General features: G+C 33.8%; 1 protein-coding gene and 1 long non-coding RNA gene across 4 annotated transcripts in view; one reads left to right on the top strand and one right to left on the bottom strand.

The window, feature by feature from the left end:
- The window catches only part of LOC141450766 (43 kDa receptor-associated protein of the synapse homolog), a 129435-nt gene that overhangs the window by 49487 nt on the left and 61060 nt on the right, over positions 1-18888 (top strand). The gene's annotated exons all lie outside the window — the stretch shown is intronic.
- On the bottom strand, positions 1680-17395 carry LOC141446014 (uncharacterized). 3 transcript variants are annotated; one of them, XR_012453445.1, is made up of 5 exons: positions 17176-17395; positions 15771-15995; positions 14736-15047; positions 4918-5044; positions 1680-2074 (listed from the first exon to the last, which is right to left on the bottom strand). It is a non-coding gene; the product is annotated as an uncharacterized lncRNA (long non-coding RNA). The 3 variants fall into 3 exon arrangements; XR_012453447.1 differs by having other exon boundaries at positions 17184-17395; XR_012453446.1 differs by lacking the exons at positions 1680-2074; positions 4918-5044 and having other exon boundaries at positions 14716-15047.

Genomic DNA, 18888 nt, shown 5'->3' with positions numbered 1-18888 from the left:
TTCATCAGTAATGACTTCTGATAGACCACTCTTGCCGATTTTCAAAAAGCTGAATTAAAAAAAAAATCCATTTAATATTCAGTGGTTTTCTTCAACATAGACCAATTCAGTTCTCTTTTGGAGAAAGAATCTTTGATGGCATCATCTTCAGAGGTCTTTTTTCAAGACCTAACTACACGTCTTTCACCAATCTTCTTCATTAAACCTTCCTTCTGGCTGTTTCTGTAGGATCCAAACTATTTGTTTAAAAGGTACTCCTACGGGATTTCCTTAATAATTATCCTCATTTCTAACTAACCACTGAGTTCATCCTGGACTTTCTTTACCCTAAGATATGGACGAATGTTTTTAAGTTTACCTCAATAAGATGTGAAACATTTCTGGTTCAATGATTGTCTCTTCTTTGCTAAATTCCGTCGAAATAGAGGAAATAATTTTTAATCGTATCTACAAGGAGTAAAGGAAATATTGCTCTCTTATCTTTTACTTGGGATTTCCTTCTTAACTTTTAAAAATAATAAAGAAAAATTAAAGAAAAAAAAGCTAGAATAACAAACAATTTTTCTTTGACTGTTGTCCATTTTATTTAGTTAATTACTACGTACTTGGTAATATTAAAACAAATAAAAAAATTATATTTATTAAAATAATCACCACTCAACTTTACATTTAATATTAAATTTTATCCCAGGAAAAATGAATATTTAATCTGAATGGTGCTCTGAGAAGGAGTCAAGAGTTTTATGGTTGGTTATGTTGGAGCTTTATTCTGGAGCAGCTTTTATTCTGGAGTAAAGCTCGCCACTTGTTCGTTTTGTACTAATCCCAGAGCAACAATGATGGAAATTGCTAAGTGCTTTATTATTTCACTTAGACTTGGAAATCTCCTAGCTTCAAAAAGCTCAGAATGGAAATTTCTAATTAAATACAGAGGGTATGCTGAATTAAGTGCCTTTACAACTAGCAGATTTGTTTTTTGTACTGCAGCATCAACAAGGATAACATGAAATCTCAGTATAAAAAACAAAAGGCAATGAATCAATATTTAGTAACAATATTTTTTTGTGGATCAACAAGACTAATCTTACAGCTGTTCTTTTACAAATATAGTTTCTCTCAAATATAGGCTTCTAAGTTGTATCAGTATCAGAAAATGGTGACATAATCTAACAATGGAATGAAGCGGTAAAAACCTTAATCTCTATACCAAATATTTTCTAGAACTCCTTTGATGAAGTTAGGTAGTTCTTCATTCATTCATTCATACTAAAATCCAGTGTAATAGCCAAACCCAAATCAATAAATTTTTTGTAATACTAGAAATAAACTTGTATTTACGAACTCTGTGTTTATGAAAAAGTGAATAAACTTCACAAAATATTGGTCTAGAAAGAAGTTATTTTAATAGAACTCATTTCCGAAAAGAATAGACAATTTAAGCTACTAAATGCGTTTAAGTTACTTTTCCGAAGACAACCGAAGCAACTACTTCATATTAAAAGCTCTGGCACTACCAATATTCGCACATTACATCTGATTTTAACTATCATCTAACGAGGCACATAATAATAAAGTATCCACATCTGTTCCTAAAGAATCGACTAAAAATCTAACTGATCACCCTAAAATACCATCGTCCACTTATCTACAAACTCCCATCGTTCTATTTGTGGCCCCACTATTTCATTGCTCCCATTTTTCCAGTTAGGGCTAGACATTATCGGCGCTTGCTGCTCTCTCTAGAATGTTTACGGAACTAGCTCGGCCATTACAGCAAAATTCCCTTTTACCTTCAGCTTTGCAGAGTATTTCATACTTACTATTTGTAAGTTTTATAAGAAAAAGAGTTCAACTTAGAATGAACAACTTTTGGCAAAATTTTTTCTCTTCTAATTTATTTATTTTGTGCAAAATGATTGTCACCAAATTTAAAAGAAAGTTACTTGCATTAAGAAGCGCTTCGGTCTAAAAGTATGTAATATAATCTTGACGGCCACTACCCTTTTAGTGGTTGGATTAGCAGTGAAAAGAGTGTAGTAGAACACATCCTTATACCACAGCATCTGAGCCAAACCTGAAACATAAATTTAATTAGTCAATGTATCAGGTGAGCAGAGTGGTTTTAGTATGGTCTGGTCAGTTAACAAGGCAAACCCCTGGCAGAGTGCGGGTGATTCGATTTGCACCATGTCCTTCCTCATCCTTCCAACTTCCATTCAAGAATACACTCTAGTATTTTCCAGCTTCAGTTAGTTACCACAGCCTAACAGGAGATCTACTGTAGGAGGTGCTAGGCCACAATTTTACTTTAACCAGTCAGATATGGCATTTGTAGTATGTCAATAAAAGAAATTAGTCTTTCTTTGTAACTTATATTGAATCATTTCTAAATTTTTTACTTAATTTTCACAATGGCACTCATCACCCTGAGCATGGATGACATAAAAATCTTATAAGAAATTCACAGAATTATTGTAACAGGAATGCATTGCTGCTATCTAGCGAACATTATTTTAAATAAGCAATAATTTTACTTAAAATTTTAATTATTTTACAGACCAGCGTGTGAACTGATGTGAAGACAATGCCAAACTTGATAATAGTTTCAATTTTGTTTATTCAAAGAATATATCGTTAATCCAGTTTTCGAACATAACAAAAGTTACAATCAAGTTACAAGGGTGGATTAAACGACAAAAGTTTCATTTTATTTCTCATCTCAAGTTTCTTATATATTTGTAATGATTACAATATTTTTAATTTAGTTGAAATTATTTTATTTCTTTCTCAGAACTTTCAGAAATGAAAGAAACAAAGTTTGCCAAAAACAAAGGACTGGCGAATTGTGAACAAAATTACTTAACAATGGATCTAGATTGATTCTTTTGTACGACGTCATATACTTTAAAAAAAGAATCTTGTTTTTATTCTGTTGTTATTTTTTATCCCCCTTTATTGAATCGCCCCATGTACTTGAAACTTCTGTCATTGACGTTCTCAGCTCTTCATCTTTTGACACGCCCACAGAGCCAATTTTCTATAAATATCGATTTTTTTTTTACTTACTTAATCTTTATTAGTATTTTATAGAAGATAAGTTCTTATTACTCTATATAGAAAAGCTCAACCATCCTCCTCCATCAAGCTCAGAAGCACCCTTCATTGAAACTATCCGGGAAAGAAATTCAAATAAAAGTTTTAGAACTACTTATTGGCCAGAGGTATACCAAGTTGAAAGGAAAACGAAGGAGCCGTAAACGTAGATAGAGCACAAGGGAGTGATTCAGAGGCCATTGAATATGCTGATATTGGTTTTTTTTTCTTATGGTTTCTGGGATGGTAATGCTCTTCATTCTTTAAGAGAATACCAACTGGAAAATGGATAACCATCCCGTAGGGTACAGGTTCTTACAAATTCAGAAGCTTTATGTAAAAATGGTGGATGATGTTTACACCGAAGAAACTTTAATCAACGCAGTTTTGAACTACCCAACAATAAGTAATAGAGCTCAATTCGCATTCGCATATTTCACCAAACTGTGCACAGTAGACGCTACACCAAGAAGGATTCAGGCTTTACAACCAGAAGATCATGGATATAACTTGTAAAGTTTTACATCTGGATCCTACATAATTATGGTTGCTAAGATCTAGACATTTTGGTTATGGTACTGTTTTTAGAGACTAATGTGGCTCAATTAACTAAGAGGTGGCTATCAATCTTCACAGCATCTTCGGTCTCTACATGCCTTTCAAAAACTGCAATTTCAACTCAAACTGTTTTTCCTAGACAGTTACCTGGAAAATAGCAGATTAAATTTTGAAGTATACATATATGGCTTCCCTTCATTAGAGGCTTCTTGATGAACAATCTATGTTCCATTTCCTTAGGTACTTGTCCAAAAAATACAAAAAAAATGGCGTTCTCAAATAATAATGGTAGACATTTGTAGGTCTCCAAATGTATGCTAACTTCAATTTTTATTTTAAAGAAAATCGTATGATTAAGTCGTACTTAAAGCTGAGGGGGTCCAGTAAACACCTTAACATTTAAATTACTCACAAAAGTAAATTAAAAACTTTTTCAAATCTAGAAATTACCAGATTTGAAGTCGTCATGCCGTTTATGCTGAAATCTCAATTTTGGAAAATTGTACACAATCACAGATCTTCATCATGTTAGCAGTAAAAAAAAAGAGGAAGCAACTGTACTTTTGGCTCAGTTTTAATTAATTTTATTTACAAATGAAGTTCTACGAAAATGTATGAATAAATATAAAATGCCATGATTAGCAAAAACATTCCCTACCGCCGCTCTGCTCTGTGCAAATCTTCACCCTCTTTTCACTGGAACTCATGTTTTATGCATCGGCGGAAGAGGGAATTGCCTTACATTTAACATAAATATGAAACTGGATCAACAGTTGAAATATTTATAAACATTTTGTATTTATTAACTTATATATAATTGATTTTTATCCGGCACTTGAAAGACACATTTTTTTTTTTCTGCTTCACAGTCAGAAGGAGCACAATATAAAATAATTTGCAATTTTTGTATGATACAGTTTGGTCAATTTGAAGATGTGGCAGGTTGATTAGGTAAAGAAGGTTATATGTACACGGAGATATGTATGTAAGTGGATGTGTGAGTTTGTTTGTATGAGTGGGCGGTGAGATGAAGGGAGTGTCGGGTTGCGGCGGCGAGGTCAGTGGGTCTCTATCGATCGGCGGCACCCGCCCGACCCTCGGGTGCTGGGCACACGCAGCGCGCTACCTCTCTCATCTTCTTCCAAACCTTGCCTCTTCGCTCAGGAAGAGCAACTCCACCACCTCCATGTACTTTCGGAGAGGACCAGCCTGTCTGGCTGCCGTTCTGACTTGTTAAGATCACCCCCACCCCCACCCTTTTCTTACCCTGATCAAAAATTGACAGCTACAACACATGCTTCTCCTATCTGGAGCTACATACTTTGGACACATCGTCAAGTTACACCCTGGAGGTTTTTATCTCATCCCTTTGTCGTTCCGCTTATAAACATTCCTGAAAGCATAGAAGATTTTCTTGTTAGTGAAGATTTTCGCTTGCAATTTGCATAGGAGGGAACGCTTTCCTCTCCGAATATGAGGAAAAGGAGCAATCTAGTAGGTCTTTAGGAATTGAAATTAACGATGGAACTAATAGGTTGACAGAAAAGTCAATTTTTTTTTTTTGCATCTCGGCCGTTTTCAATATTCTGAACATTATGTAAATATATTGTGCAAGTTTACGAGCTAGCTGCGCAAAACATACAGAATAAATAAATTACGTTTAAAGCTGAATTTCGTGGGATCGATATATCTTTTTTTTTTGGTTAATCAAAATAAATAAAGATTAATACGTTTTTATTGAAAGTGGAACTAAAACTTCCATCATTACTTGCTTCAAGTGAATGGTCCAACCATGTTATAACTTTTATATTAAAACTTTTAGAATCGATATTAGGAAAATGAATTAATTAATAATATGAAGTTTAGCAGACACCACAAAACTCTTGAAGGGAGAAAAAATCATTTCAATAATTTTAAATCTAAAACTTCTTCCAGTTATTATTATTTTCTTGACACCTTCTTCTAACTTTTATATTAATATTTTAGAGAAAAGACTGTGGAAACAAACTATAGTTTTCTCATTGTCTTCCTAATAAAAAAACATTTCAATTACCGGTTGGAATGAAGTTTGACAAAACTTAAGCACCTGAAACGATCTTGGTTTTGCTATTCAATTACATTTAGACAATAGTTGGAAACCATTCCATTGATTTGAAAAGCGGGCCATTTCTCGTAATGAAAACAATCCATAACCTCTGAGAACTTCTTTTGTCAGCGTTTGTGATTTGTTTTGCTGCAAAAGAATCTTCTAAAGAAACGTGTACACTGCTCCTTAATTAGTAATTGATCAAGAATAGTGAAAAAATTATTCACGTTTTTAAAATATGGAAGATTTGGAGCATTCTCAGAGTATTGCTAGGGTTGATCTCGTCACTAACAATGCGAGTCTTTGAGAGGATTAGATAAGGTAAACACGGAGAGGAAAATTGGCGATGTTCTGGGATATGTCTTGGGAAATGAAAAACATAGGCCCTTACAAAATATTTTACAAGGAAAGTTGAAAGTTTATCCTGGCCGACAAAGAAGAATAGAGGCTTCTTAAAAGCTAATTAAGTTGCACAAGTTCAACAAACATCGGTGAACTCTAAAAAGACGTTTATAGAAGAAATTGCTGCCATACTTCAAGACATTGTTACGCCAAACATTACCGGGGAACCTATAGCAATCTATCCGATTACATACTCCCAAGATGGGACTCAGTCCTTCTTAAAATGTATAGTGGGACTACCTTATAAATGTAGCAAGTCGTGAACATCTTCTTATTTAAATCCTCTTCTGTTTACAGCATTTAAAGAAGACGGTCAATTCTTCACTATTTTTTATTTAAGTTCTGTCTAGTCTATTCCTCACTTTCTTTTTAATAATCTTCCTCAGTTTTACCTCTCAGCTTAACCTTTTGATTCTTCTCGACTTCTGCCTGACACCCTTCACTCAAACGCTTTAAGAAGTGCTATTTCACCCACAGTGCTATAAAATACTCAGGACCTGTTTCTGTTTTCGTCCATCTCAGAAGGTATTCCAAGAAAACTCAGGGCACTAATAATCATAGATTTTCACTCTCCTCAACTCAAAACAAGCGTTAACGATATTCTTTTTTTTCTTTGAACAAAACTTCACAATTACAAACTTGTTCAATCAATATTTCCTATAAAGTTTGGGCAGAATAAAATTTGTCACTTTTAGTAATTGTTGCAATAAAAGAAAGTCACATAGGTGTACCACGTTTGATCTGAGTCGTTATAAATCAGACTTACAATACTGGAAGCATATGTTTTGGGAATTTAGATAGCAAAAGTAATTCTCAGCTCTGGTAGTGAGTTCACTTATATTTGCTCGTCTACAGAATCTGCAGACATAAATAAAACGTTGACAGAGCACAAATCACAAAAAAATAACTGACTTCAGCGCAATATTTCCTCTATTTGAAGTAACTTCCACATGCCAAGATATTTCCTTTCAATTTAAGGTCTTATTACTTCTAGACCTATGAGATTACCGAAGTAAGAGCAACTTGATGATATTATTGCATGCACGAATAAACAAACATAGTTTTCTTTTTATTCATGATTTTTGAAAAAACGAAGAACATTATAATGCAAAATGTATTTGAAATGCTATTCATTAATAGACGCCATTCAGAATGTTATTTACACTTTGTGAGGCACACAAATAAAGAGAAAATTCATGATTTTTGAAAAAACGAAGAACATTATAATGCAAAATGTATTTGTAAATGCTATTCATTAATAGACGCCATTCAGAATGTTATTTACACTTTGTGAGGCACACAAATAAAGAGAAAATTCTTTTTTTTGTGTTTTTAAATTTGCTGAGAGTTTTCTTCGTATGTGCAATAGACTACATCACTTTATTATTAATAGAAGTAATGCACTTCGTACTGTACGATTGTAAAATTGTACAATACCCAGAAATGGCACATTATTAGGCAACCCACTTAAGGACCCCTCCTGGAAACTCCTAAAATCAATTTTCTCAGAAGAAAAGTGTTAGGTCCTTACATGTCCAGTTACTTTAACACTTTTGAAGAAATCTAATTGGATTGGTTTGTGTTATTGGCAGTAAAGTTTATACAGCCATAATTTACTATCTCTAAATGTATGTACAATAAGTTTAAGTATGAAAGCAGGAACTAGATTAAAAACTGATTGATGAGCTTGCAGAATAACGGAATGTTTTAATAAGCACGATTGTGGTTAACTGCAGAACTATGAATAATTGTGCTCGTAATAAGCAGGAAAACTGGTTACGTTGCTGTCTGTTAGACTCAGAATGCTTGCCTTATTTGTTGATTTCCTCACCGTAGTTAAAGAAGGAAAATTCTCTTTGATTTATTCTGCCAACAGTTTTAAAAACTCTCCTGAAAATAATTGTTACTGCCAGGACAGTTTAGTTACTTTTTTACTGTCATTCTTTAGCATTAAAACAGAGACAAAAAACAACGCATAGCGGGTACCACAGCAGGCATTTCGTTTTGATTTCTTCGGTAGCTCAACTGGGCCTTTAATTTAGTCAACATCATCTAGGCACAATACCTAGGCTACTTCGTTGTACCATCTCGCACGACTTAATCGCCAGGCGTATTCTAGGATTAAAGAAACTGTGGTAAGACCTTACAAAACTTATTTGTAATAAATTTTTTAAGGCCATAAAACATTTGATCAACATACGCTGGTTTGAAGAAGATCGAATTTAACTGATCTTAACATCTGGTACCTACGCACAGTCCAGTGGACTAACAATGCTTCAAACGATTGGTAAAGTAGATTTTGAAGTATTTTTTAAAATTAGTCCATTTTTAAGCCTTTTACCAAAATGTAATGGCCTGGTGAAAAGAGAGTTCCAAAAACCTTTTAAGTCTTCTGGATTATTATAGGGCTAAAAAGGATGTCAATAATAATCAGGGAAAACTTCTAAAAATATAAAAATAATAATGATAAACTAAATACAGATCCTTTTATTTTAGAAATCAAAATCTAATATTCTCTCCTTAGTAGGGCTTTCAATGCCTTTCCAAGAAAAGTTTTTTCTCTCCTTCTCCTTCTGCGTCAGTGCTCCAGAATCCTTTTTTAATTCTCTTTTTAAAATATATTTTTTTTAAAAAAAAAAAAACTTTCACTAAAATAAAATATAAATAAATTTAATAACAACATTGGGAGCTCAGACAGTTTTATTCAGCTGGTTTACTTTCCGGTTTCAATTTTATTCATTCAAAATGAAATCCTTTGAAATCCCTGTAGATTATCTGCTGTTATCATGGTTATTCATTTACAAGTTAATCCCCTATCAATTATCCATTTTCAATTTCCAATTAGTTCTCAGGTTTTATTTCTATCTCATCCAAACTACTAGAGATTGTGGTAAAAGAATTTCCACAGTATTTTTTTTTTTTTTTTATTTACAAAATACAAAAGTACAAAAAATACAAAAATAAAGAAAATTATAACAGTATTAATAGGCATGGCTAACGCCGTCTGCCAGAGTTTGCTAGACATTGAAATAACAAATTATCTCAACAAGATTAACTCAATTAATGTCAAAGTAAAAGAAAAATTAATTGTTTCACAATAAAAAATTATTACTCTGCTCAATAAAATTAACTAAAATTAAATACTGGATTTTAAATAAAGAATAGTGTAAATAATTATCAGATACATATGTGATCTTTACTGGGAGGTAAATAATTTAAATAAGAGATTAAATACAAGAAAGATAGAAATAATTTGAAGTTATATGAAGTGCTTAAAATATAAATAAGGAAGTGAAAATATTAGTAAATAAATGAACTTTATAACTTAAGTTATAAACATGAGAAGTATTAGGAGGTCAAGTTTTTCCTCAAAACCATAGCCCTACGAGTATATTCAAGCAAAGGTTTACACGACTTGGAGGATAACATCTGCACTATGTCACTCCCTTGAAGAGTGGCACTACCAAGGAACCGTTTTCTCAAATCACTTAGAGCGGGACATTCTACTAAAAAGTGATGAAGATTTTCTTTACTGAAAAAACACATATTACATAATTCCTCCTGATAATCCCTCTCTATACAAGGAACCGAATTTAGCTTCAAAAGTTCACCCTTAATTTTCAGCAATAGACTCAAATCGGACAAATTCATATTGACATCAGAGTGAGGCGCGCAAAATCTTCTGGGCTCCTCCTCAACCTCCATAAGAGCTCTATACAATAGAAACTGTTCAGAACTCTTTGCACGACTAAGAGAATCTGCGATGTAAGACGATTTTATTGCTGAAAGCAGATCATCGAGCTGCCCACGCCATAATAGCTTATTCGTCAGTTGAGAGTCAAAGTTGACCGCATACCTTTGGCACAATAAGATCCAAGACGAGAACCACGAAACCCTCTGTCGTACCACCTCCTGAGCCACCACCTTGGGCAAACGATGAGAAGGGAGATCCAAAGTACGAAGGCAATAATTTATATGAAGCCTCAGAGTATGCAAAAACACTGGATCTAGAGAGGTCTCAATATGGAGCATGAAGTTGGGAGTAAAGGCTGGAAGAAGAAATATTTTTTTGATAAAATAACGCTGAAATTTTTCCAGCAATTCGAACCTTTCATGACCCCAAACTTGGGCGCCAAAACAGGCAATAGAACGGGATACAGACTTGAAAACCTGAAACTTAACATGAATTGGAACTTCATTTTGCGAAATTAACTTAGTCCAAACTGTATTAATACCAAGTTTAGCGGTAGAGATTTTTTCTTTAAGATGTTCTTGAAAAGAGAGCTGACTAGATAAAGTAACTCCCAAATATTTGTATCTTTTTACCCTTTCAATTACCTTACCTTTATACTGCCAACGTTCCCGTGCCGCCAAACGACCTCCCTTTCGAAACACTAAAACTTTGGACTTACTGAGATTAAGGGATAAATTCCATTGATCACAGTAGCTCTCTAATATATTTATATTTCTCTGTAGGAGGAGGGGGGTGTCTGCTATTAGGACAATGTCGTCAGCATACATTAAAACATTTATTTTGGCATCACCAACTCGAACTCCACCCTCAAGGAACAGAGGTAAATCGTCTATAAATACCGAAAACATAATAGGGCTAAGCAAGCAACCCTGCCTGACTCCACTACTTACAGGGAAAAATTCTGATACTCCATCTCTTCCTATTACTGCAGACTGAGAGGCTAGATACAAATTTTGCAGTATTTTAATAAACTTAGTGGACACACCTAAATTATAAAGTTTATAAAATAAAGACGGTTGGTGTACACAGTCAAAGGCGGCTTTGAAGTCCACAAAAAAGCAATATAGCTTTTTCTTGGGTTGTGAAAACGTTAGTTTAATAAGATTAACTAAGATAAAAAGGTTGTCTATTGTGGAGTAACCACGCCTAAATCCAGCTTGACATTCAGTTAATAAATTGTAACTGGTAATGAACGATTCAAACCGCCTTAACAACAGTCCAGAAAAAATTTTGGATATAGAATCCAGAAACGATATTCCTCTATAGTTAGACACATCGTTGATATCTCCATGTTTATACAACGGCAAAATAAGGGACCTAGCAAAAGAAGGAGGCACTGACCCAGTCTCGAATATATAGTTGTACAGCGACAGCAATTTTTGATGAAAGGAGGAAGGAGCATTTTTATAAAATTCATAGCTGATCCTGTCATATCCTGGGGCCTTATTGTCCTTTAGGTTAGCTAAGACCATGTCCAACTCTTCATTAGAAAAAGGTGCATCCAAAATTAAGTTGCTTAAACAAGGCTCAGCATACAAGGTTGGTGAAGGATGAGGGACAGGATTCAGTAACGATCGGAAATGGGCAGCCCACTCACTCAGCGCGATATCATTATTAACTTTAAAATTTGCACCCCTAATGTGATTAATCAAATGCCATAACTGCTTAGTATCTTTGACTGATTTCAATTGATAATTTATAGAAGCATAAAATTCATTTTTCTTTTCCTTACACAACAACTTAAAGTTCGCTTTCGCTTTACAGTACGCTTCCTTAGCAAGAGTGGAGTTAGTTTTACGATATAAATTTAACAAATTAAATACTTTCCTTCTTTCTCGAAAACAGCAAAATTCAAACCAAGGTTTGCGTCTAATTGACTGTATATTTATTCGAGAACTATGTAAGGGATAGGCTTTTTGAATTAAACTCGTTAAAGAGTTTACAAATCCCTGGGTGTCATTTGAAGATTCAACAAGATTTAGGGTGAGATTTTTCAGAGAATTTTTATAGGAATCTAAGTTGGCATTATGCCAAAACAATCTGGAGCATAGCGGAAGAACTGTACCCTTACTTTTACACTTATAACTCAGCGATATGCTACAGGTTATAGGGAAGTGATCAGAAAAGGTTTCGCATTGAACTGAAAAAGAAGTAACCACAGGAATAAGTTCTAAGGAAACACAACAAAAGTCAATCACTGAGCTTCCCATACCCCCCACAAATGTAAATTCCCCTTCCGCATCCCCTGGAAATCTACCATTCAGAAAAATTAAGCCTAAACTATCACATAAGTCCAACAGCTTATGACCTTTATTATTACATATTAAATCTTTAGAATTTCGAGCGCGGCTGCAGTAAATATTATCAATAAGTAATTCATCAGGCAGTAGCTGTTGATCTGCGATCCGCGCGTTAAAATCCCCAATCAGCATGACCGAGACATTTGGAGAATCTTCAAGATAATGTGATAATTTAAGAAAATCCTCATCCCAAGTTGCACAACCTAAGTAAGTGGGAATTATAACAAAATTCCGATCCGGACACTTAACACATATTATTACTCCATTTTCTAATTTAGAGAAACAAATAAAATCCGAAGAAAATGTTTTTTTAATTCCATACAACGCCCCTCCACTTGCTCGTCCCTTATTAAAGGACTTAAAAGCAGGAACCCAACTCAAATTATACTCGCAGAAAAATCGGCTGTAAGAAGAACACTTGCCCTCCAACAAGAATGTTTCAAACAGAAAAAAAATATCATAATTCTTTACAAAATTTAAAAATAAATCATTATTCACTTTGCTTTTCAAACCAGCAATGTTATATGATAACACTTTAATACAATTTAAAAAAGTACCTGTCTCGATTGGGGAAAACTTCTGGCAGACGGTGTTCTCTCAGGATAATCTTGGAAGATCTGCCATCCCGCAGTGTTGAGGTTGTTGAGCAGAAGAGAAATAGTCCTTAGGAAGAGAATTAGAGCGCAGAGCGTTAACAAATTGAGATAAATCCCAATTCAAAAGGTCATTTAACTTCTTAAGACCATCCTCGCCAGAATAAGAGCGAAGCCCGGTTATATCGCACCAGTTAAACTTGTGCCCTTGTAAGATTAGAGTATCTGCCCTCATTGTCATCCTTAAACTTGGCTTTATTCTTGAAATTTCTTTCTTCAAAAGCAGAAGCTTTGATCTCTTCTTCCTCACACTTTCTGGAAAATCTTGATGCACTGTAAAGCCAGTATTTTTTAGCATTTTTAGTTTTCCCATGATAGCTGTTTTGTCTTGATGACGCAAGAAATTCCCCAATAAAGGTTTGTTCGCAGCATCTCTGGGACCTAGAGGAAGTACATTTATACAGTTGGGATTTATTTCTACCTTTAAAATTTCCTGGCAGAAATCAACAACAGTTTTATTGAACTCGTTGTCGGAACTTTTTAATCCTCGGAATATCAGGTTATTGGAACGAAATTTCAGTTCTAAGTCCTCCACAAGTTTTTCATTTCTCAGGTTAGCTTTTTTTAGAGTTTCAATGTCATTACGTAAACACCTATTTTCTTCTTTAAGAGAATTTAGTTCCTCTAATATAGGTTGAATATCTTCTTTAGTTGCCAAAGAAGGCAAAATTGATAGTTTCTCGTTCATCTCTGATATAAGCTTCATTAGTTGACTCGATGAGCGATTGTCAGCTTCACAATTACCAGAAGTAGAGCTCATTGTATCCTCGAGAAGAAAAGGCTTCTTACTAACACTTCGATTCAGCTCAGGAGAACTTCTAGTTCTCTTAATACCTTCCTGACGTGAAGCCTTAGGAGAAAAGTATTCCTCTAGTTTCTTGGGCGGCATGCAATTTATGATGATAATTATAATAATAGAAAATATCCGGCTGAATGAATGAAGTGCCCAAATTATTTCTCTGTTTTAATTCCGCTGTAATTTAGAGTAGAATGAAAAGTAAATTGATGTTTATAAATAATGATTGCTGTAAATAGTGCAAAATAGATAAGATATTGTATATCAGTGGTTAAAGCCAAATTAGCAATAATATTTTTGTATACAAATCAGTGCACTATGAAAGGTCGTGGTCCGTACGTGAGTAAGAATAAAGAACATATACAAATATAAATATAACAAATTTCCCCACTAGCACTAGGCCACGCCTACAATCCAGTAGTTATATAGCACTATTAATAAACTTCACAAATAATTAAAAGCGTAAAACTAAAAAACTACTCGTTAAATTTTTCTGAAAATCTAGTATGTTATTTAGTACACTGAGAATTAACTGTAAGCTAAATTTCACTTTAAAAGCAACACTAGAACTTATAAAATTTGATAAAAAAGCAAGAGCCGATCTTTACTGTACTAACGTTCTAAACAAACTCAATTTCCACAGTAATCTGTTTTATTAACAAAAAATGTGTACACTTATTAAAATAAATCCCTTTGTCAATAAGTTCAGACTTATATTCGCAACTTTATTTTCGTTACTTACCTCAGCACAAACCATCTTGTCCATTAACCAGAATTGATTGATAGTAACAATATGTCCTCTTTTTTTGTTCTAACGAAAGAACTCAGAAGAACAGGCCAAGCGCTAAGTTGTAGAAAGCTACCAATTGTAACCTTGCTAAATAATAACTTTATAATATCCAATATTTAGAAAAATGTTTTGTCGTAAGTTGTAGATTTCCATTAAACAAATAAAGAGTAATTAGCAAAGATTCTAAACGTAAGAACTCTGCTTTTCTCAGCAAAAAGTAACAGCAAAAGTTTTTATTATTTATAGAAGCTAGGCAAAATATTTTTTTTAAAAAAAAACAACCTTTTCTTTAATCAAACTAACCTTTATATGTTTTCAGAGTTGATGGGGTTTGACCCAAGTAAAAACAAGGTAAAACTTTTACAATTAGGGCACAAATAAACAAAGACGAGATATTTTTCACTCTATTAATAGCACATTTTTGAAGATAACTTTTGTGTTTGGGATGTCGAAACTTTTCTTATTCTCTATCCAGTTTTTCTTTGCTTCTCATTCTGTGCGTGCACCACAACATTATTAACCTGCCTCATGCTGGATGTCTTTACCAGTGCAATCTAGTGACTTCGAAAATCACTAAGCATTTGGAACAAACCCATATCCTCTGTACATGTTTCCCTGCAACAGATCACATCCTCCGTAGTGGTACCTTTTCCTGTTGAACTATTTAATATTTTTGTAGGGACAGCCTACGTTTCAGAATTATAATGGGTGTGTTAGCATTTTATGAACCTGTTTTCGTATCTACGAATTGTGACACATTTCTTTTCATCCCCACTTTTATAAGCTTTTTCTCTTGTTTTTTGAAAGCTACTTTCGACAGACAGCAATTTTAGTAATCTTGTATGGAGAGGAAAACTACAGGGTGTGAATCCTTTCCTTTTTTTAGTAAATTTTGAATGAGCTTTTCATTTTGTTTTTATAAAATATTTATTATTTAAAAAACTAGTTTTCAAAAAGTTATTTTTAAAAAAATTATTATAGAATGGAAACGAAAGTAAAAAAGAAAAATATAGTCTTCTAAAGAAGAACAGATAGTGTAAAATGTTTTGCTCAATTCATTACTTTCGTTCGTACGAGGGAATATTTGGAAAAGGCAGAATTACTAGTTACGGAGGGTAGGGAAACATGCCTGTAATCTTATTTGATGAAGCAGTGGACCGTAGCCATGTATCCTCCAGGTCCAGTCGCAGTCCGTTGTTGAATATGGTGGGACAAAAATGTCCAGAGGCGTCCAGTTTAATTAAGTTTTACAATCTTTGAAAAAAAAAGAAGAGTTTTCCTCATAAAACTTTTCTATTTTTTTGTTTTTATCCTAGTTTTTGTTATTTATATACTTACCCATCTAACATTATATATCGCCAAAAAATGTTATTTTATTTTTATGAGTTAAATTGTCCAGCTCAACTAACTCTCTGAGTGAATCGTTTTTTGATCTCAATGGAATTCCAAGTACAAATCTACAGTAACGTAAAGTCTGTCTAAAAAATAAGCATTCTCTGACTGAGCAAAATAATTTCGGTTTTCAGGAAAGCAGTTTTAAGCCTTGAACTGCTGGGTTCCTTGCTGTAAAAGGTTTCAAACAAAAGTGCAATGAGTTATCAGATTTAAAAAAAAAAACGTGGTATACAAGAAAATAACTAGGAAGGAGGCACTTTTGGTTAACTGATTTTGCCTAAGTTGGACCCCAAGAGGCACCTAAACCTGCTATGAAATTAATGATTAGGCAGATCAATTCGTTAAAATCATTTCAACGTATTCAGGGGACTTTAAAACATGTATTTCGGGTGGAATCTCCAAATTGAACATCTCCACGATAACAATATACTTTTACAAACACGGAATTCGACTTAAGACAATTATTTACTCTTTCTATCTTCTTCTTCTTCCCATGCTGCTACAGTCCTATAATAGGACCTGGACCTCATTTAAGAGAGAGTGCCACTCTTCCCTATCCTCGGCTTTTAGGCGCCATCTTCTAACACCCACCTTTCGCAGATCTCTTTCTACGTCATCCAACCATCTTATCCTGGGACAACCTCTACGTCTTGCTCCCCCCCGGGTGTACTTCTTTAGGAACTCGATGATGGGGCTTCCGTTCAACATGGCCGAGTCACCTCAGCCTGCCTTTTCTGTGATACAAGAAACTATAGTCGGGTTCTCCGTATAGTTTCTTGAGTTCTTCGTTCTTTCGGAGCCTCCATTCGCCGTCAATGTACACCGGGCCGTACATTTTCCGCAACACTTTTCGCTCCCATATCCTCAGCATATTCTCACATTCTTGTGTCATTGCCCAAGTCTCGCTACCGTACATCACTACCGGCCTTATTATCTCGTGTCACATTGTTTTATAAATAATAATTTTCGCCGGACGTGACACTTTCTAAAAATCAAAAATATTCAACTCCAAAAATCTTTCTATTGAATGAAGAATATTCATAAATAAAGCTTTTGATTCAAAAAAAGAATATTTAAATTGTACAAAACTTTCTCTGACTACTTCATGACTATAAAGAAAGAAGTTGACTCTCAAAATTATTTTCTAAAGCCGTAAACTGACACCAACCGGAGTAGTGGGAAAAGTTAAATTTCAACCAATAAAAAGGATTATTCAGCAAAATATAAAAAGTAAATAGAAAAAGAAATTACAATCTTAAGAATTTCTAATTTCCTGTCCAACTTTTCACCATTTATAAATTACAAACTCTAAACAACTTTTAAATAGAATTTAGAAGAAAATACTAACACGCGCACCTCTGGTGGCTAAATATAGCATCACATCCATCTCTAGGTGTACATACTTAACTTTTCAAGCTATCAAACTTGGTGAAATGTATAATTTATCTGAAACTTAGTTTAAGCACCATACTATTCAACCTGCACAACCTTCGAATGGTAATTCTTAAAAATGTATTATAAGTAAATTTTATTTCCTTCAATTTACTAAAAAAGTTCAAAACTTTTATTCAAATGAATACGTTTCTATGGCGATAAAAATGTATCATTCCAGTTAATTTGTTAAATTCTCTGACATCTAGAGCTAATAATGGCAATCGTTTCAAATTTAGTAAATACAAGTTTTCACGAAAAATACACGTTTTGTGGTTTCAAGATCATGAAGGAAATCTCTTTAAGTGCACGATTTGTTTGTAAGTGTATTTGGCAATGGAATTTCTCAATAACCTTAATGTTCCCCAACGCTGAATTTTAGTATTCAGCCGTCTTGATTACTGTAGTCGCTTCTGAAATCATAGTTCCTGCTAGGATATTGAAAACTATTTGTTGAGACCATCTCCGAGTTTTTCCAAGGTTATATTTCTCCAACGAGCTGTATACATTTCTGCTAATTTCAGAGCCACAAACACCCCAAGCGGAACTGAAGGTTCTCTACTTTAAAGTTTTCTTCAATATGGAAAGCCTTTTGATACATCGAACGCTAGCCAAGATTTGGTACCAAACTTGGCATGAACTGAGTAAATCTGCATCTTGACTTTGTTGGGAACAAATGTCCTTGGAAGAGATATATGATGTATATATTGAAGAGATATAACAGTTTTGACTGTTTTCTACGATTTTAAAATTTAGAAATCAAAGCAAATTTATGGGTTTGTAAACGATGATTTCTTTGATCCACTCGAATAAACCTCAAAATTTCCGTCTATACATTTTTGTGTTTGAGAAGAATGCTCGTCCCTATTTTTCGTTCCATAGAAAAAGCAATATCGTACATTTTTTGCCTCATATGCACCACATGCAAACAATAATCCGATAAATGCATTATCAAATTGAGTTTTCGAGAGGATTCTGTTACAAATAAATAAATAAAATAAAATATTAAAATAAGTAAATAAAATGAAAATATTCAGCCGGTCAAATGACCGGTCGTGGTAATTAAGACGGACTACATATTTTTCTCAATAATTAAATATTATGAAAAGAAGTGAATATTAAAAAAACAATTGTATACATATTTTAGGAAAAGTCGTGAAGTTTAATGGCGGTATGATGACGTTGTAATTAGAAAATTTAAACCAAATTTAAAACATGGTCAATGACCGGTCGTGGTAGGTTTAGTGTTAAACTAGGTATTTATACATCCAAATGTCTATCAATTTTATTTGAAATCAGATTTCCAATCCGTAAATTATTTTTCTACGTAAGGAAATAATCAATACTATCAACGAAAAAGTAGATACATCTTCATGAAGGAAATTATTCTAGTGGGAAATAACAAAATGTTTATATATTATACAAGCCTGTAACTGTGTACGAGGATAACGCTGGAGTGCAGGACAGTATAATTCAAAAAGGAATGTGTGCTAATCAAGTCCACATACAAGTACCAGGATAAGAGAGACCTGTAGACTTGGTAGAGAAGCGAGGATGTCAGGGAGTGAGTACAATACGTGTCTGCACTACATAGTAGCACTAGGTCCTCTCCTCGAATAGTCACGCCCTT

This window comes from Rhodnius prolixus, unplaced genomic scaffold (genome assembly GCF_049639745.1).
Source record: "Rhodnius prolixus isolate KJV_2025 unplaced genomic scaffold, Rpr scaffold_1, whole genome shotgun sequence".
Taxonomy (NCBI): domain Eukaryota; kingdom Metazoa; phylum Arthropoda; class Insecta; order Hemiptera; family Reduviidae; genus Rhodnius; species Rhodnius prolixus.
Note: the sequence above shows the minus strand (reverse complement) of the source record. Positions and strands in the feature narration are given on the sequence as shown.